The sequence below is a fragment of the Triturus cristatus genome, chromosome 3_2, assembly GCF_964204655.1.
Source record: "Triturus cristatus chromosome 3_2, aTriCri1.1, whole genome shotgun sequence".
Lineage (NCBI taxonomy): Eukaryota > Metazoa > Chordata > Amphibia > Caudata > Salamandridae > Triturus > Triturus cristatus.
In genome coordinates, this window is record NC_140584.1 from 933,446,977 (window position 1) to 933,468,681 (window position 21,705).

Consider the following 21,705-nt stretch of genomic DNA (forward strand, 5'->3'; position numbering starts at 1 on the left):
GAGCAGGGCAAGGAGACCTTTCACCTACGCAACCAGGAGGGTCAGGAGAGAAGCAGGCCCCAGGGAGCCCACCAGGAGTAGTCACACAACAAGCCCCAGCCCAACGCAACAGGAGCAAAATGTGCGCGCAGTCGTCTTCGCTCACCAACCTAGATCCTTTCTTACCTAAGAGGGGCGAGCCAGCAATGCCATGGGAAGACTGGAAGCGGTATTTCCTAAACTACTTGGCAGCCTTAGAGGAAGAAGGGGAAGGAACGTTCTCCAGTTCAAGGAGGAAGAAAATACTCCTACACAACCTAGGCCCAGAAGGCATCAGAGTGTATGACAACCTGGTGAACACGACCAGAGCCCCAGACGACACAGACGAGTTCCAACACGGATATGAGGACCTAGATTCCCACTATCGCCCAATAGTGTGCACAGCCATAGACAGATGCAATTTCTTCCAAAGGAAACAAAGCAGCGGAGAATCGATAGACGAGTACGTGGCAGCACTACAGAAGTTGGCGGTGACGTGCAAATTCGGTACCCTGCACGACGAACTCATCAGGGATCAGATCATAATGCATACCGCCAATACAGCGATCCAAGAGAAGTTGTGGGTTAATAGAGATGCACCCCTGAAAGAAGTGGTGGCTCTAGTGAAGAAAGCCGAACTGTCGAAGAGGTGCACAGAAGCAGCAAAAACGGAGAGCACCAACAGAACTCCTGTATGCAAGGTATCAAACAGAAATAGACCTGAAACAACACAGCAACACACAATGCAAAACCCAAGGTACCAGAAGAAATACCCGCAGAAGTCCACGAGAACCCAGAGACCACAGGGAGAGGGCAGACACGCATGCTACAGGTGTGGCAGCCAAAACCACCCGAGCAATGACAAGGCATGCCCGGCGTTCAGGGCCAAGTGCTCTTTCTGCGGAATAATGGGACCCCATGAAAAGGTGTGCCGACGTAAGCTGGGTAGAATGGAAGTGTAGTACGTCAATCAGGAAGAGGACGGAGACGAGGAAGCCCAGGAAGGAGGCAATGAAGAGGATGAAGTCTTGTGTATAGACAACCAAGTTCTGGGAGTGAACTGCACCAGGTCCAAAAAACCGGCACTACCGATGTCGATCGGGGGAGTACAAGTGGACATGGTGGCGGATTCCTACTCCCCGTACACCATTATTCAACGGACCATATGGGAAAGAGACTTTGAACCCAGAGTGGGTGCAGACCTGCAACCCACAGACATACACCCGGTCACGTTCACGGGGGAACCTATACCCATGGTGGGGTATCGACCGTTAACGTTCGAATTCAAGGGACGAGCCGCAGAAGGGAAGCGGTATGTAGCAGAGAAAGGCCCCTCAGTTCTAGGGTGGATGGACCAAGGAGCGTTAGGAATTCAACTCAATCCTGGTGGGACCACACAAGTGTTGATGACTGACGCGGTCCAAGCGGACGAAGAAAATGTATGGAAGAAAGAATACCCGTAAGTCTTCAAGGGGACGATAGGGCGGTTGACTAAATTCACGCACAAGATATGCCTTAAGGCCGGGGCGAAACCAGTAAGCCACAAAGTTCGCAACATTCCTTTCAGGAGCAGGGAGGCGGTCCAGGAAGAACTACAACGCCTGGAGAGAAACGGCATCATAGAAGCCATCGAAAGTGCAGAGTGGCTCGCACCATTAGTTGTCGCACAGAAACCCAACGGGAAGGTGCGTCTATGTGTGGATTTGAGGGAGCTCAACAAGAACATCATGGTGGACAAGTTCCCATTACCCAGGATAAACGAGCTGCTGGCGAAAACGAAGGGAGTCCAGTGGTTCTCGACAGTGGATCTCACATCCGTGTATCATCAAATCGACCTGCACCCGTCATGCAATCACCTGGCATCGTTCATCACGCCTTTCGGATGCTATAAGTTCCTTAGGATGCCGTTTGGACTGGCATCGGCTGCAGCGGTATTCCAAAAGCTCTTGCACCGATTGTTCCAGAAAGTGGATGGTGTGCAGTACTTCCAGGATGACATCCTCCTCATGGGAAAATCAAAGGAAGACCACGATGCAAAGCTGCACATAGTTCTGACCATACTGGCACAAAATGGTCTCACCGCGGAATGGGAAAAGTGCAGATTCGGTGTGGGAGTGGTGACCTACCTAGGCCATGAGATCATCAGAAGGGGGATAGAACCGAAACGAGCCAACGTAGCAGCCATCAGAAAAGCACCTACGCCCAAAAGGAAGGAAGACGTCAGTTCCTTCTTAGGCATGGCGGAGTTTTACAGCACATTTGTCCCTCATTTCGCGTCAAAAACACACCATTTGAGACAACTCATGAAAGAGAAGAACACCTTCAAAAGGACACACGAAGAACAAAAGGAATTCGATCTGTTAAAGCAAAACATCTGTGCCGCCATCCCTCTCAAGGGGTTGGACCAAGCAGCCCTGTCTATATTAACCACCGACGCCAGCGACAAGGGATTGGGCGCGGTGCTAATGCAGAGATCCCAGGAGGGAGAAGTCACAACAATCAGCTTTGCCTCACGATCTCTAGCACCCAACGAGGAAAAATTCAGCGTGATAGAAAAGGAGATGTTAGCCTCTGTATGGGCAATGCAACGTTTCAGACAGTTTTTGTGGGGTTCGAAATTCCTACTCCGCACTGATCACAAACCACTGGTAAGAGTCTTGACATCCTGTGGACACGCACACGCGACCCCCCGTATCGCGAAGATGACCCTGAGACTACTTGATTAAGTGTATGAAGTAGAATACATTCCTGGTACCAAAAACAAAGTCGCTGATTTTTTTAGCAGAGCACCTGCGATGGAGCCAACAGCAGGTCAGGAGCCCTCAGAATGGGAAGACTACATGGTAGCACTCACACAAGACCACGAAGGAGTGATTAGTGCACAAGAGTGGGAGGAAGCGTACACTAAAGACGGAACCTTGGAGGTTGTGAAGAGCTACGTAACACAAGGGTGGCCGGACAAGAAGCATCTAGATAGCAGTCTGAAGAAATTCTGGGAAGTCCGGGAGGAATTATCTATAGGAGACAACCTCACTTTCCTACTAAGAGGGGACAAGGTGGTCCCTCCACTGCCTTTGGTGAATCATCTGCTAACCATTCTACATGAAGGGCACCTGGGGATCATGAAAACTAAGGCAAGAGCAAAGCAGGCGTACTGGTGGCCAGCGATGGACAGCCAACTAGAGAAACATGTCAGAACGTGCGAACAATGCAACCGGGCAGACAAAACCCAAGTACTACTACGCCCGCCTCTAGGGAAATTCCCTGTCCTTTCAGTCCGTGGGAAACACTTTCCGTAGATATACTAGGTCCCATTCTGGACACAGAAGGCGTGCCCAAGTACGTGATAGTACTGGTGGATAGCTACTCCAAGTGGCCTGAAGTGGACGTATGTGAAGTGGCGGACACTGAAGCGGTGCTAACTTTCCTCACTTCCACATTCTTGAGGGAAGGAATCCCAAAAGTGATTACCTGCGACAATGGACCACAATTCATTTCTGTGAAATCGAACGCATTCATGGACCGCAACGGAATCGAAGTCAAACACACTCCAGTGTACCACCCGGCGGGAAATGGACTAGCAGAGAGATTCAATCGAGTAATTACGGGGTCTGTACAAGCAGCGATAAGTGCTGGACAGAACTGGGAAAAGGAGCTCCAACGAATGCTATGGGCATACCGCATCACCACGACAAACACTGGATACAGCCCATTCAAAATACTCCGAGGGCGTGACCCCTTCACGAGAGACAACCTAGCATGGAAACAATTAATCGTCCAAAGCAGGTGGTCACCAGCGGTGGTGCGTCGCAACATTGACAAGGCGCAAGCCGTGTACACCGAGTACTACAACAAACGACGGAAAGGATGTGACCCTAAAAAGGGGTGAGTGGGTGAGAGTGAAACAAGCCGTTCTCAAGAAGAAGGGAGACAGTAAATTTAGTCCACCATTACAAGTGGTGGAGTCCTATGCCAGGTGAGCCCTGTTGAGTGATGGGAAGCTATGGTCACAGGACAGAATGGCGAGATGCAACAAGATCATGAAGTGGGAAGATCCGGAGGGAAGAAGTTCGTCCATCCCAGAGGAAGGAAATGAGCCCGGGACAGTACCGGAGCTGGGAACACAGTGCAAAGGAACACCACTCCAAAGCGAAGTAGTGAAGACCAATACACCTCGGGGGAGAGTGGAGGTGTAGAAACAACGAGCCCGCTCACACCGAAGAACCCAGGTGGCAGAGTGAGTTAGAGAGAACCGCAAGGATATGCGAAGGTAGGAGGAAGACTTCCGGTAGGTGATAAGAGTGCAGCCATCCTCCCTATACACTCCCGAACAAGGCTGGGCAGACTGGTCAAAGTGCCCAAGAAGTTTGAAGACTTTGAAATGGGAGTCAAGTAAGACTGTGAAGTAATTATGCTCACTGTTCCCTACTAGTTAATTGGTGGGTGTCCAAAGGGGGGGGGAGATATGTGGTGATGCGCTCTAGTTGTTAGAGAGCGCAAAGGCTGCCAGGAATGTGAGCGGCCATTTTAGATGCCGTGAGTGAATGTTAATGAGCGGACGCATTCCCGGCGCTCGGGAGAAAATAAACGTGCAATACACAATTTGTGTCAGAGGCATTATTTACGGCGACGATTACACTACAGTGCGGTCTTAAGTAACTTCTTGTGATGTCACTTCTTGCGAGATCATGGGTTGTGATGTCACGCCCTATAATGTCATGCGCCATGATGTCCTTTGCATACTGCCTAATTTGGTTAGTCTCTCCACTTTTTAGGTCTCGCCTAGCTATTGCGTTTACGCAATCGCTATGCGAGACTCTAGTAAGAGGTTCATTTTAAAGTGCTCCCAAAAGTGGATTGCATGTCGAGCACGCGCACAATCACGTGCATCGTGCCGCCATGCAATCCGTTTGGGGGAAGCGCTTCGGTCTGTTAGCTGGCTGGCCGTGGGCGTGCGGTTACGCGCACAATGACGAGCAGAGGCGCCATATGGCTTTCCTCTCTCGTCATGGTGCGCGCACATCTCACACCACTCGCCAGCCAGCCTTTCACTTTTGCGCCTCAGTCTTGCCTGCTCGGCTTCAATGCTCCTCCCCCTCCTCCACCACAGAGCGCGTCTCGCGGCCGCGCGTCTTTTTGTTGCTTGTTTTCGTATGTGTGGCTGGCCAGAAACTTCTTTACAAACATCCATTACTCCCTTTTGTGAACACAGTTTCCACATGGTTTCGCCTGCACAGCCCTTCCAGCACTTGGGTATTATATATCCTTAAATGCCGATCTTGATTAATCCGTAGGGTAGAATCGACTTTCTGTGTGCTGTTGTGAGTAGTTTTACTTTTACGTCTATTGCATGTTCCAGTTTCGATTTTTGATCACGCTGTCATTTTTTTTTTTAAACATTGGTTGCTTCATGAATGCGCAGTTTTTGCATGCCGTGTTTTCAACTTAGCGGGCCCGATTTCCAATTGAAATGTTGTATATTTGTATCAGGCGCCAAAGTCAGCAGTGGCTGGACTTCGTTATGGAACCTCACACCGAAAATCCCTTCCGTTCCATAAAGGTTACGCCGGACCTATTGAACATGGCGGCCGCAGTACAGCTCGCCAGAGGATGTAATCAAAACAATACTGAAAATGGTTCGGTTCTTCAGGGACAGGTTGTGGCGTAACTGCTAGAGCTGCTGACTTTGGAGTTTGGGGAAGCAGGCAGCAGTCTCGGAGTCGGCTCACCTTTCTGTGATTCTGGGCAAGTCACTAATCCTCATATTTTGAAAAAATAATATAAACAATGTTTTTAATGTAAGTGGTACCTATGTAAAGCGTTCCAATACCTTCAGGGTAGAGTTTGCAGAATGTGGAATTGCAAAAAAATTATGTCTAAAAAACTTGCCAGGCATGCAGTTGCCGCTTGGCTCAACTTTCGTTTCAGGGCACTTAAATCCAGGCAGTGGAGCTAGTGTGGCATGCTCGTGCTTTCATAATAAGCATATGCAACTACAGGATGTCGGTTCTAACGGATCTGTTGAGGGCTGTGAAAGGGGCACATGGCAGCTACCATTCCCACCAGACTCACTTCGTTCTGCCTCTCTCCTGCCCTTGTTGTTTTCACACCTCCTCCTCTGTTGCTTCGCTGGTTGTCCCCCATCCTTCCCCGTGTGCTTCCACTGCCCACGCTCACCTTAACAACAAAAACAACAAAAAAAGCATGTGCAATGCAATACTTTCGCATAGCTGAAAGTGAGCTCGCATTATTATTAGCAACGCCAATAGCTCACACTTTCAGCAATGCGAGACCTATTGCATTTCAAATGCTTTTTTTTTAGGACTTGTGCCCTGGCTATACAAATGTGTCAATACTTATATTAGTTCTTAAGATTGGAAGTGTTGCAGTAGACAGCGCGTTCTACCTTCTCCCAAAAGATACACAACGTGCCTACCAAAGACTCTACCCACTCTTAATTGCTCCGTACTACACAGCTGTTTGTCTCCAATGACCGCCCCTGCTTTAAAATGACGCTGAAAGGCAGGCAAACAAGTTCCTCGTCGAGCTGGTCGTACTCGCAACAAACTCCCACATGCAACGCACAACTCAAACCGCAGCTGAGCAATCGCTTCCGGAGCGCGAGAGGTGTTTTTCCGGGGCAGCAATAGTAGCATAATCTGGGGGTGGATCTTTTTCCAGGGCGTGATTGTTTTTCTTACCCAATCGCAGGATTTCCAGGGAAAAACTAAACCTTCATAGACAATGCTAGTGCCGTTCTTTAACATGTAACTTGTTATAACATTGTTCTTCCGATTATTTCGTTGCTTTATTTTTACATATGAAGTTTAAATTGACTAAAGGATGAAAACACCGCTTTGCAGTGAGATGTATGCCCCACTTTCTGGAAACTCCCGAGCGGCGCGCATCAGGAGAATCTGGATGTAAACACATCATTTGGTTTGATTGGTCGTTGCTTGGCTGTGACAGTCGTCTTTGACGCTGTGCTCTGATTGGCTGGGTCTCATGACGTGGTTGGAGGCGGGAAATGTTGAAGGGTTGCTGATAGTGGCGCAGCTTTTCGCGGAAGGTAATACCTATATGTTCCCTGTCTCTCCTGCAGCATGCCTCCATACGAAAACCTTTGATGTGGTTATTGACAGTTGTCCTCCCTCTGGTGCCAGATCCCCTCTTTTAAAGTCTGTATTGTGCTGGCATTTGTGCAGTTCATTTTTACCCGTTACGAAGCCCAAACGCGTTTTTAATAATATAACAACGGGAACACTTTCTTACGTGTTTTCTATATAGTCTTATTTATTTATAACACGCTACCTTTTTGTCTCCTAGAAGAACTGCTTATTTAGGGGGCATATTATCAAGCCAGGCGATAAAATTATCGCCGCTTTAGCGGCAGAAAACGGCGATAATGGGCTTGATAATATGCTCTATGGAATTCCAATTGAAGCCCATGTTAGACGTCCTTCACATTTAACATGGGCTTCAATTGGAATTCCATAGAACATATTATCAAGCCTATTATCGCCGTTTTAGCTGCAGTTTTCTGCCGCTAAAGCGGCGATAATGTTATCGCCTGGCTTGATAATATGCCTCTTAGTCTTTTAGGGTAACCAGAGAAGAGTGACTCATGGTTGTTGTATCTGGTTTATGGTATAATGTATCTTTCCTGTTTCTCTGCCCTTGCTGCTCAGCCAGTGTGAATGTGCTGTGTGGAATGTTGGTGTGCATGGTGATGTTTGGAATGTGAGGATGCCTGTGATGTGGAGTGTCAGCAGGGATGCTGCTCCTGGTGGGGCTAGATACAGATCTACTAGAAGACCATCTTAAGAACTAAGGGGCATATTATCAAGAAACGGCGTTAAAATTATCGCTGCTTTAGCGGCAGAAAACTGGCGCTAAAGCGGCGATAATGGGCTTGATAATATGCCCTTGAGAATTCCAATAGAAGCCCATGTTCTGGTGTCAGCACACCCTTACCTTATCGCACCCCCTTACCTTGTTGATGGGTTCGCATGATCTTATGGTAAACCGCTGCTGTGAGCTATGTCAGCGGCGGTCTTTTCATTCTCGTCAGCAACGCAGCACTTTTGCAGCATGTATGTGCCCGGAGGTACCCCGGACGTACTTTTCCTATGTGCTGCCATCTTTGTTCTTCTACTTTCCTTCCCTGAGCCTATAGACTCTGTCTGAGGGGGGAGGAGAGGGGGGTTATCCCGTGCAGATGGTGCTTGGCACGAAGCTGTGTGTGGAGACTGTCTCTGGTAAGGCGTCTTCTACGCACTGCTTCTGATTTACTCCTCCTCTCGCTGCGTGTTCCGTTTTCAAGTGTTTCCAGGTGAATACCTGAAATGACAGGGTCTCGCCACTGACATGGCTCTTGCCATTGACATTTTTCAACTTTCCAGCACGATTCCCTCCAATTACGGAGTTTAAAGTTTCCTTTTAGTAGCCTTTGTTGGTCAGCATTTTAAGATACTTGTGATCTGTGAGGGTCTTCGGGTGAGGAATCGCTCACTGGTGCGTAAGGATCAGTCCCCTGCATTATTGTGAATGTTCCATTTTTGATTTGTTAATCTTCAGATCTGCCATGATATTCAAGATGATCGGTTTATGTTTTGATTCAATTCTTGCTGCTTTTTATTGCTATTTTTCTTCTGGCATGTATTTAGTGTGTTTGTAATTAATTCTGGCATGTATTGCAGAGTGCTTCGATTTTTCATTAGTATGATTATTTTTTCATGTTGTCTTCAGGTCATGCTGCGCCAGTTTTTGGTGTCTTTTTATATTGGCATGCAAGTTTTCCGTATGTGTGAATTATCACTGATATTGGTATGTTTTGAGATTGCAGTGTGACCTTCCACCTGTGTGCAAATACTTGTGCGTGGACTTGTCACCTTTATATTTCCTTCATGATAGTTTAGTTTCCAGTATTTAGGGGCATATTATCAAGCCAGGCGATAAAATTATCGCAGCTTTAGCGGCAGAAAACTGGAATTGGAATTCCAATTGAAGCACATGTTAGATGTCCTTCACATTTAACATGGGCTTCAATTAGAATTCCATAGAGCATATTATCAAGCCCATTATCGCCGTTTTAGCGGCAGTTTTCTGCAGCTAAAGCGGCGCTAATTTTATCGCTTGGCTTGATAATATGCCCCTAAGTTTGCAAGTTTCCCATTCGTGGGGTTTATTGCTCTGATGTTGCTACGTTAAAGGTTTATTCTGTCAGTGTCTATTCTTACCTGTGCGTAAGGGTCTTGTGCGTGGAATAGTCATTCATATTTCTGGCATGTTGGTTTGATTTTATTTTTATTCTGGTGCGCAAGTTCTCTGTGCGAGAGAACTTGATATTTTCTGCTACATTATAAGTTCCAATGACAATGTGCGTTTTCACTTGTTGCTCAAGGTTCTTGTGTGTGGATTCCACACTTATTTATTGTCATGTTGGTTTTATTTTTAGATTTAGTTTATACACTATTGGGGTATAGTTTTCACGCATCATTAATTTTCACTTGATGCCCTATCTGCAGGGATGATGAGATGGGTGCATTCCACCCATTTCATTTTTGTCTGGTTTCGTGTTTTTTTGTTCCCATGTGTTGAGTAGGAGAATCCTGTGTGGTGCGTTATTTTGGGAGTACCTAGTTTTGTCTCTTACTTTTTATGGTTGGTGTTCTGTGTTATTTCTCATTTCCATGCTAGTCTGGCCAGCTGGTGTGTTGTGGTGGTAACTCGGAGTGTCATATTGTTCGTATGCGTCTGCTTGGTGTGTGCGTTAGAATTGGTACGCGTGTGAAGGGAAATATGTATTTTCATATTTTTCCTTCTTTACTTGAATGTTATTTTTTTCCATCTTCAGTCCTTTAATATGCAAGATTTACCTTTATATAAGAGCATCGTTGGTATCTTGCATTTCTTGTTATTTTCATTTGCTCTGCAAAGGGGTAGATGTGTGTCACCTTTTGGTATATTTAATGAAATGTTGCATCTTACATTTTGCAATGGTTTCTTTGGATTTTATCTTATGTATTTGTATGCATGTCCTCTCATGGAATGCGTTGTGTTCCTTCATATGCAATGTTTCCATGATGCTATTGCAGCATTTTCATATGCAAGTTTCTTTATGTAATTGCTATGCTTCCTTCTTGTATTCACAATATTATATGTGTTATATAAAGGGGGAAGATGTGTTGTATCTGGTTTATGGTATAATGCATCTTTCCTGTTTCTCTGCCCTTGCTGCTCAGCCAGTGTGAATGTGCTGTGTGGAATGTTGGAGTGCATGGTGATGTAATGGAATATGAGGATGCCTGTGATGTGGAGTGTCAGTTGGAGTATGGGCTGAGCAGCAGGGAGGCTGCTCCTGTTGGGGCTAGATACAGATCTACTACAAGACCATCTTAAGAACTAAGAACATTAAACCTTCATCCTTAATCTACATCTTGGCTACTGAACCTATTCATTATAACAATGGTCTAAAGTTGCATAGAAGAAGCTCTCTTGATCCCCTATATACAGCTTAGTAACCTTTATGGATTACTTGTATAAAGCTCCTATGCTGGATCCTCTTAATTTTCCAGTATAAAACTCATAAAGCAAAACGTTCGGCATTAGGAACTGGAGAGAGCCTGGCACGTGAATCCTTGTTAGAGCCTTTAGTGTTGTATACGTGCCATATTCTGTTACCCAAAAAATGTAGGATTTTCCAGGCTTTGAGCATGCAAATTTGCATGATGATGTCTTCACAGGATATTACCTAGGGCAGACCACAAGAAAAGGCTGGTCACAGATACAATAAATATTGCCATGGATGGGATTGCTAGGATAAAACTGACTGTAATCACTTTTTGTGCCTCATGGATACATGACAGCAGATGAGGGCTGCTAGCCACATGTAGTCAAGCCACGTAGTACTTATTATTTATTCACCAACCATATTCACAAACCATATATTGTCCCCAGGTTTACCTGGATTTTCCAGGTGTGTCAACCCTCGGTGATCGAAGGCCTTCGGGTATGACGACATTCTCATTGCTCTCAGACCCTTCATGTTCTCCCGCTGTGCTCATTCTCACTCACGTACCCTGGTTCAAGTGCTTAATTTGAGCCAGTGGTTGCCGGTGGGACCCACAGGCACTCATCTTGGGACCAGCACTTATTTTTCTTCATCAGATGCTGACTGCGAGCAAGAGAGAGAAAAACACACAAACTGAAAAGAAGTAGGAGGAAAAAGATGCAAACACGTCACAGCTTGTCATTTTCATCAAGAACATGCAGCTCATGGACAGATTCTGCTTAAATCTCCCAGTTATCACAATGATAGCTGGTGCATGCTCACCATAACACCAAGGATGACTGTAATATACGAAGACTGCCCGCCATTATTCCCATTGCTCCAGGGCTAGATACCATAACATCCAGGATGCCGACCATATAGCAGTGTAGACCATTATTATTCAAGGGTGTGGCCAAAATGATGTCACAAATTGTTAAAATAGGCCATTCATAATCTTAATGCATCAATGATGGCTGCCATTATTCCGCAACTAGGCCAAGCTTGCCTAAGGTAGTCAAGGATGACATTATTATGCCATTGGCAATTTACGTCACGAGCAGGCACATTTAGACCAGAGAATAACCTCTTTGATGGGCGATAGCATTTACCTTGGTGGTCCTTGACACCAAGTATAGCTTCCAAGGAGTGACACTGTTAGGGAGGGACATAATGTCACACACACAGGTACACAGGCACACGTACATGCACTTACACAGATGAATGCACAGGAGGCTCTTAATTGTCTCAGCTCTGAGTCCACACACAGCTCTCTGGCTTATCAGGCACCCAACACATTTTATCTTTGGCTCCTGCAGTCTCATACTACTGTGGATCTGCACTGGTTATTGCTCAGGCTACTAATGGCACTCTTCTTTCATGGCCCATTATTCACACACAGTGCAACTGATAGAGCAGGGCCTACAACATAGCCAATCTCCTTGTGACTTAGCTAGTATGAGAGTGGAACCAGACAGTCATGTGGCAGACCCGACAGACTGACACACTGTATGTTTGTGTGACTGTCTGTCACTATAAGGTTTTGCGATGAGCAGTGCTGCCTTTGTTTAATATGCACAGACTTTCGAAATGAGGTTTTGAACTTCGTTTCATGTCTGAGAGCCACCAGTAGCTTCTGAGCTATTTGTGGTGGACCTCTGTTGTATGGAGATGAGAGGAAAAGGAGAGAGACAGAAGATATAAATGAAAAAGTGGAGAATGGAAGAAGAACAAATGATGGTAGAGAAGAGAAGATCCAGAGGAATATGTTGGAGGGAAAATCTATTGAACAAACACCAAGAAAAACAAGTTGACACAGCAATATGAGTTTATTACAATACTGCAGTGAGGATCAGTCACTACTGGAGAGATCAGTTCACGTCCAAGAAGATGCAACTTGATGTCTGGAGTTTTAGCTCAGAAGCAGCCCTTTTTATTACCACAATGGAAAAGGTCACAAGTTGATCATTGACGTAGGCAATGTTCACACAGAACATACAAGATAGTATAAGTAGATGTACCAATTTCTCAGAAACAGAATCTCATGTACATGGGCCTATCCTCACATGATGAGCGTGGAAACCACCATGTGGGTTTCGGTTCTCAGAATTTAAGTGGAGCAAAGCTATATTTATCTAATAGTGCAGTGCATGGTTATGTCCTGCTCAACGCTGATTCACCAATCTTATCTTACCTTTTGTATGTGGTTTCTGCAGAAGCGAGTGACCAGCTATCTGACTCGGCAGAAGCATGCACATGTGCATCAGTATGTACTAAAGCAGGATGTGCACCTGGTATTTCATCCTATGTACCTGTTCAAGCTTAAAGGTGTATGAAACCGCAGCTCTTCAGAGGAAGCTGGCTGTTATGTGATTGGTGCATTTTGACTCGTTCCTCTAGCAAATGGAAATTGAGGTATCCTATTCTTGCAGCTTCTGCGTTTAAGCACTACTGGCTTCCTGAGTCTGGAGGGAGATTTGATCGAAGTTTCATGCAGTAGCTCAACTTACTGACCGCAAGCTATTTCCTAATCGTTTAATAAACTATGTGATCTAATTAGCTCAGCTAAACATATTGACCCTGGTAACATGTTATTTTCTGTGCAGCAGTCTGTGTTCCTACAGGGCCCTAAAATTGTCGAGCTTGAAAACTTTGCATGGAAGTCTCAGGCCTCCGGTGTGTGGCTCTGTGTATAATGTATCCCATGTTTTTCCTGATATCATTCCCCCCTCTGTTTGATTCTTCAACTACTTCTACTAACCTCCCATCTTCTAGGGGAAATCGCCTCATACCCACTACTCTGTGCCCTTATATCCCTAGCACTCTTCCTAACCATAAATGCTCCTTCTACATTAGCTGTCATCCTTTTGCTTTATGCTATTACCACCTGAAAAATTACACACGTCAAAAGCAACATAACCATCAGAGGCACCAAGGCCTTGAACAACCCAGACATCCAGGATGGCACCCATTCGAACTAGCCCTCGAACCACTCATCCGGCGCACCCCCCTCTTCAACCATCTTCTTGTGTAGATCATGCTATGTCTGAATGGCCTCAGCCAATGTCCCATTGTTTTCTTGCACAGCCCCACCCCCCTCAAGGTCGTCATTATCAACTTTAATTCTGATTCTACTTCAAAATCAAGTGCAGGGGAGCTCACAGGGGGCTTGCAAACCGCATCTGGTTCGAGCCAGACCATCTCCGCTTCCCCCCGGGTCAATCTTCCGGTGGCAACCGCTAATGACTACCACCATGCTACTTAGGACCACATGTATCATTGAATAGTCTGTGGGACCGTTTTCCCAAACCGCAGTGCCATAGTATTCTGAAGCTTTTTTCTCCCGCTGACGTGAAACAAAGTCTCTTAGACTACACATGGGACTGTCATACAAATCGGAGAAGCCCACTTATTGTATCACCAGGGAGGGGGTGTGTACAGTCACAGAGGCCATTCCAAGTCGGGGGTAGTTACATGTTGAGCTGAGTCTCGCACTTACAAAAGGGATCCATCAGGCCGGAGGTGCCCCCCTGCATGGCGCCGTCATCCACAGAAGTGTTGCAGTTGAGGTTACTTCCCACCTTTACTGTAATATTTCCTCTGAAACAAAGAGAAAACTGTTAGTTTCATTGCTGTTCTAGGGTGTGTGTTACCTCTTGTCCATATATATCCCTGTATTTTTGCTTACCATAATTGCTGACATTGTCCTGTTATGTTATCAGATTTCAAAGGGATACTTGTCTCTGTGCCATTCTACAATGGTATAGCTCAGGAGGTAAACTTGGCTCCTGTATGTAATTTGTGGGCAAATACGGATCCTGTGACATTGAGTAGTGGCCTACCTGAGCGATCAGGGGTAGAGGTTTAGCCAAATAATTACTACATTTGGATGATGGTTGAGTTACCCCCTAAAATACCCTGGTCTAATATCCCTTTTTTCCTCTTGGACCAAACTCTCTTATGACCTGCTTTCTTCATTCTTGATATCTGATCTCGTTTCTCTAGTCTATCTGTCAAGGTCTGTAGTACTTCAGTGAAGGTATCAAATCTAGTTGTTTTAACTTGTGCAGTAATGGGGCTAAGATGTGTTGTTTGCAGCTGTGCTTTTATTCTACATAAAAAAGGTGCAAAAGATAATGAGTAAATGCTTGGGAATACCTCTTTAGGGTGATGCAATGTATCTACTGCAGCAACATGGGGGATGAGGGAGCATACATTACAACTGGTGTTAGATGTGCCTATACTGTGCATGTGCTGGTACCACATATTTTCAAACCAAGCAGTGTAGAGAGGATTATGGTGAATATCATTATCAGCTGTTCTGCACATGCGTATAATAGTTGATGTAGGATAAATGAAATGGAAGAAATAGAAATAGACGAGGGCTAAAAAGTATCAGTATTAGCGCACAGAGAAGGAAAAATAAAACTAAAGCACATAACTTAAAATAAGTGTCTCTTGTTGAAGCGGTAAAGGGAGGCTTAACTCCGGTTTGTTCTCCTGTTCTCTCCCCTCTTTTTCCTGCTCGATGTCCAAAGTTATGGATGGCACAGCTAGGGCCAGGCAGATGTTGGAGAGAGAAAGAAATCCATCGCTTGTAGCTGCAAATTTTTCACTGCAGTAACTGTGCTACCAGAATCTCTCCAATGGAGAAAAAGTTCTGGATGCAATTTAGAGTTCCCAATGGCAAGGGTATCTGTTGGTCATGCAGAAGATGGGCGACATCTGGAGGGGCATTGACACGCGTGGCAGCTACAGTGTTCCCTGTTTAGAGACTTTGACACTTGTGTTAGGTGAGACAAATAAACAGACATTTCAGTTTGTACTATTTCAGGTGCACCCTGTCTGCCACCTCTGTCTAGTTAGTGGCACAACAGTGTTCATCCTTCTCCCTGTCAGTATCTGCTGTGGGGGTCAAAGGGTGGTCTGACCCTGGGGTGTTTCTCGAGGTGAACAGTGCTAGTGGGAGACAGTACAACCATTTATTTTCCAGTGTAACATACAATTTACTTATTTTGTTTTTGGGAGGCCGTTAATGCACACCCAGATTTTGTTACTTTAGGAGTGGTAAGCTAACAAGAGTTTTTGTGTCATGCCCAACAGAGTGGTGAGGTGGGAGAATATATTATTGACAGAACTGTGTGTGCCAATATCGAATCTGATCCCCTCAGGAATTCCCAACTGGATCATTACGTCACAGACCACAAAATTAGCCGCAAACTTGGCATCACAATGGACATGAGTTTCTACTTTGACTGGTGGCGCCTGGTATGAAAATGTTTGTTGGTGCTCCCCAATGACCACCTCTGCCACTGAATCCCTCACTACCACCCTTTAACAGTGCCCCTCAAGTCCGCATAAACACTCTCTCTAAGATACATTTAATTAGTTCTGTAGCGCCACTCATACCAGGGTATGGTGCCAAAACACACCACACCACACCTACATTACACAGAGACAATCAGTCACACATGTAAATCAATGTATAAGAAATGTTTCATAAGACCGAGAACTTCAAGGTGTAGGAGTTGCATGTCATCCATACTGATAGGCAGTATAGTTTAGGAGTGCTTGATCTGAAGAAGCATAAACTCAACGTTTAAACTGTAACACCATGGTTAGGAGTCCTCTTTATTGATAAGAATTTATTTCGACTTTTTGCATAATTAGAATAATGAAAGACTGTACAAAAAATATGTTGCTCTAATCTCTACCTTGTAGTATCTCTACAGCTCTTTGATGACAGGCAATAGCTCATTGCTATATATTATGAGTTTAACTTGTAAAACGAAGTAACAAAAGGATCTCCCGTAAAAAAAACCATAACCCATTGACCTACTTACAATGTATGCACTTTGTGATTTGCTGGAGGCACGAAATGCTAGCAAGTGCTTTTAAAACCATAATATAGTTGGAACCGGCACCCCCCCTACCTGAAGTCAGCACCTTTTGTGGTGGCACCGGTCGCTCCGCCCTAGAGCCGGCCCTGGTCCCAGTGGAGGGCTCTCGATGTCGAAGTATTGTGCAAACTATTACTGTGAAGGTGGGGTTTAATGAATCCTGCTGACACATGGTGCATGTGTATAGGTACATTGTGATCTTCTCATGTAAGTTGGGAACAAACCAATCTTGGCGTATCAGGAGGGACATGCTGTCTCTGGCAGTATGCGATGGAAAATATAGCTGGTTCAAAGCTATAAGCAGAAATGCTTGGATATCTGTCTATATTAAATCTGTTTCTGTCTGTGTGCATTCAATGGGCCTGAAGGTGGCGATGTTTGCCGATGGTCTACTAGCTAACAAAACTACAGTATGTGTGTGCTAAGGGGGCGTTTTACACTGTTGTGGTGACATAGGCTTTATCAAAGCAAATGGTTATTGCTTCCCCTTCCCCTTGTTTAAGCACTGGCAGTAAAGCTACTAGTTCAGCAGCCTGAGTTCACTAAGGAACTGGTCTGGTATCAGCAATATAGCTGAAAAGTCATGCTGCATGGCTTTGACCACTACTACACCTGTGTGTCTCAATCCTGTGTCCTAATCTATCGTGGAAAACCCATCTACAAAATATACAACACTACCTGGGACGGGGTCTTCTGTTTGTATACACTCATCTGAAGTATATGTGGTCCAGCCATGGATATCAATGCCTGTATCTGAAATGGAGTATGCAAAGAAGGCAACTGTGTTGACTTTATGACACTTAACAACTTTGATGTGAGTCAACTGAGGAGGACATTGGTTTTCTCTTGATGTCCAATCTTCTGCTTTGTTATCATTAGGACCCTCTGGCTTTGGCCATTTTCGGGGTCTCCCTCTTGGCCTCTTCTGGGCTTGTGAACCTACTACTTGTTTCTGTAAGTGGCTTTTCTTTATACTGCCCTTGGGTCTACTTCTGAGTCTCTTCTCAGTGGGAGGACTGGCAGACTCCTGGGGCCATGGGTATGTGTGGTATTTAGTGGCTTTGTGCCATTCTGTACAATGTTTTCCTATCTGGTCATTGTTTTCAGGGAATACCTCGACTAGGCATTCTATAGGGGACCCTATGACACTTGGGTGGATATTGTCTTATATTTAAATAGGGAGGTAGCTCTGGACAGTGCATCAATATCTACTGCAATAATAGATTGTAGACCTCTCCTTCCCCAACTTCCAAAACCACCTTGCCTCTCAAAAGTAGGTAGGCCTGTTGACTTAGTACCTGTATATATTTCAACTTTTTATATTCCTAATCGTTTTTATATGATCATATCCTTCCATTTATTTCTCATTATCCTGGAGATCCACCAGTCTCCTACTCCTTGCATACTTTTCCATTAATACAACCAGTTGTCTTCTCTTTCAACTTACTTCTTTTTATACATTCTTCTAAATAATCCAGTTTCTTATGGCTGGTGAACCTATAAGCATAGACTAGACTCACTACACAGTTAAATATGTGAGACAAATATTTTATTTTACTTTCACACTATGAAAATGTGATTGCAATCTCAAAAAATGACATACTTTTATAATGCAGTTTTAATCTTCTGAGTCCTGCGAAAAGAGAATATTCTCAAATAATGACTGTTTGTATACCCTCAAGATATTTCATCTATGTTCCTGTAGGATGTTCTAAAAAGTTTCCAATTAATTCTTTGGAACACTTACCTAATCTTCTAAAGTATCTAATGTTATTATATCAGTGTATGTTGTCCTTAGACCTAAAGGTGACGTGGTGTCAATTCCTAGGCGTTCAAGGATTTCTCCCAATAAGGGATTATTAGGTGGTACTGGTATTTGTAGTCTACTGGGGTCAGTGCTGTTAGAAAAAACTACAATCTTACTGTTATAAAGATGGACAATTAAATCAGGGACCTGTTGTGATTGACTACAGGTGTCCCCCTGAGACATATGTCTAAATAAAATGCTTTTCTAGAATTCTACAATATTTCTCACAAAATAGGAAATCCTAACTATATAACTTAAACACCATAAAACTGCAAAATGAAATTAATCTGTGGCCACACTTCTATTCACATTTACTTAGACAAACGTATCTATTCTAAACTACGTACTAGGGCAAGCACGACTACTACTGGTCGCATCTCCTGGACTCACAAGGAGGATAACTTTCACTGTCTGCAACTATAAACTGTGACTTCCAGACTTAAAGTCTGGGGACGACATTCACTCTCTTCTCACCTTTTAATACTGCCAAGTCCTGCTTATCCCAGAGAAACTAGAAGACTTTGTCTGAAGAACAAGCATCTTCCTACCTTCTTTTAAGTGCGCAAATTCATTCCAAGAGGACAGGCGGTATTCTGGATATGGCAGCAGGTGAGAAGAAGTGGAAGTCCTGGCTCAGTTCTCCAATATGTTGGAGGGAAAATCTATTGAACAAACACCAGGATAAACAAGTTGCGAGAGCAACATAAGTTTATTACAATACTGCAGTGAGGCTCAGTCACTACAGGAGAGATCAGTTCACCTCCGAGGTGATGCAATTTGATGTCTGGAGTTTTAGCTCAGAAGCAGCCTATTTATTCCCCCAAACCAAGGTCACAAGTTGATCATTTATGTAGGCAATGGTTATTGCTCAGGCTACTAATGGCACTCATCTTTCATGGCCCATTTTTCACACACAGTGCAACTGATACAGCAGGGCCTACAACATAGCCAATCTCCTTGTGACTTAGCTAGTATGAGAGTGGAGACAGACAGTCCTGTGGCAGAACTGACAGACTGACACACTCTGTATATGTGTGCCTGTCTGTCACTATAAGGTTTTGCGATGAGCAGTGCTGCCTTCTTTAATATGCACAGACTTTCTGAATGGGGTACTGAGCTTCGTTTCACGTCTGAAAGCCACCAGTAGCTTCAGAGCTACTTGTTGGGGACCCCTGTTGTAGGGAGATAAGAGGAATAGGAGAGAGAGAGACAGAAGATAGAAAGAAAAAAGTTGGGAAAGGAAGAATGACAAACGATGGTAGAGAAAAGAAGATCCAGAGGAATATGTTGGAGGGAAAATCTATTGAACAAACACCAAGAAAAACAAGTTGACACACCAATATGAGTTTATTACAATACTGCAGTGAGGGTCAGTCACTACTGGAGAGATCAGTTCACCTCCGAGGAGCTGCAACTTGATGTCTGGAGTTTTAGCTCAGAAGCAGCCTATTTTCTAGCACAATGGAAAAGGTCACAAGTTGATCATTGACGTAAGCAATGTTCATACAGAACATACAAGATAGTATATGTAGATGTAACAATTTCTCAGAAACAGAAGCGAGTGTAGGTGGGCCTAGCCTCACATGATGAGCGTGGAAACCCCCATGTGGGTTTCGGTTCTTAGAATCTAAGCGGAGCAAAGTTATATTTATCTAACTGCGCAGCGCAGCGCATGGCTATGTCCTGTTCAACACTGATTGGCCAAGCTTATCTAACCTTTTGTATGTGTTTTATTCCATAAAGCCATCTAGGCGGTTAGGTGTGAAGCTGTGGTTTCTGCGAAAGCGAGTGACCAGCTATCTAAGTTAAAGGTGTGATCTCGGCAGAAGCGTGCACGTTTTGTGTCAGTATGTACAAGGCAGGATGTGCACCTGGTATTTCTTCCTATGTACGTGTTCAAGCTTAAAGGTGTAAGAAACCGTAGCGCTTCAGAGGAAGTAGGCTCTTATGTGATTGGTGCATTTTGGCTCGTTCCTCTAGCAGATGGAAATTGGGATAACCTATTTTTGCGGCTTCTGCGTTTAAGCACTACTGATTTCCTGAGTCTGGTGGAGGGGAATATGATCTAGGTTTCATGCAGTAGCTCAACTTACTGACCCCAAGCTATTTCCTAACCTTTTAACAAGCTATGTGACCTAATTAGCTCAGCTCAACATATTGTCCTTGGTAACATGTTATTTTCTGTGAAGAGGCCTGTGTTCCTATAGGTGCCTAAAACTGTCTCTAGCTTGAAAACTTTGTATGGAAGTCTCAGGCCCCAGGTGTGTGGCTCTGTGTATAATGTATCCCATGTTTTTCCCTATATCAATTACTCAGGACTGAAAATGAGGGGAAAAGTTATAAGAGCAGGAAAAAGGGGAGGAGGAAAGTAAGATGATAGGAACAACAAGGATGCGGGGTAGGAGAGCAATAAGAAAAACTAGCAAGCAGAAAAAGGGATGGGCATGGGTAAGTCATATGATTTGGTTGGAGAAGGGAGAGGTATCTAGAGACAGAGTGCGAAAGCAGAAGAAAGGAGGCAAGAGTGGAAAAGGAAGTGGGGAATGAAAGGCATAGTAGTGGAGAGCCCAAGAAGCGAGTTAAGGGGTTGCAACAGGGAGGGTAAGAAAAGAGGTGGAAGGTGAGAACAGTTGCAGAAGGATGGAGCAATCAGAGGAAAGATGGGGCGGCATGAGGGGATGTAGGAAAGGAGAACATGATGATTCTAGCGAGAGAATGAAGATTAGGATGGTAGGAAGAGGTGAAGCGAGAGCGAAAAGTAAAGGAAGGAAGTAAAAAAAAAAAGTGCATGAAACAGAGAGCGAGCTAAGGAAAAAGAGCGCAGTGGCTGTTGCAGCATTGATATTTAAACATTTCTTTACCAAAGGACAAAGTAAAGAGTAAGCTAATTTTTGGTACAGACTATATTAAATTAGTTTGAGCTGGGAGATGGGGTGGTCGGTCACAACCATTACAAAACTGGCCCCCACCCTGCCAACTTAATTTCTTCCCATCTGGTAACTGGGTATTACAACAACGATTCATATCATTGAAGTATCAGTAAATATGCACACAGAAGAATTCCTTGGCAGGAGGCAGTGGACAGAGTACTCCCCAGATGTGTGCTGAGACTCACTGATCTTGCTCACAGGGCACCCCAGTGACCTCAATAGCCTACATATAGAGGCTGAATGTGTTTTGAAGAGTTCACTTGCCGCAGAGGCAACCCCGTTCACTTCGACTTGATGGGAGGCAACTTGTTGCTTGCAGTGCAGATTTAGCAAAAGTAAAGTCTCCAGTCCCATCCCTACTGCTTCCTGTGCATTTCTATTTTCACCACGTTCCTTATAAGGTTTGCATATTTGGATCTGATAGAGATCCAACTGGCTAATTAGCTCCGGGTCACTCTTTCGTTGGGCTCCCATTATGAAACAAGGTGGTTTAAACCCTAC

General features: G+C 44.7%; 1 protein-coding gene across 2 annotated transcripts in view; it reads left to right on the forward strand.

Moving 5' to 3' along the window:
• Window positions 1-6,564: 6,564 nt before the first annotated feature.
• BRIP1 (BRCA1 interacting DNA helicase 1) overlaps window positions 6,565-21,705 on the forward strand; it is a 1,188,160-nt gene continuing 1,173,019 nt past the window's right edge. The window contains exon 1 of one of the 2 annotated variants that reach the window (XM_085649424.1): window positions 6,565-6,645. The gene's annotated coding sequence lies outside the window, so the exon portion shown is untranslated. The other variant, XM_085649423.1, reaches the window with a different exon arrangement.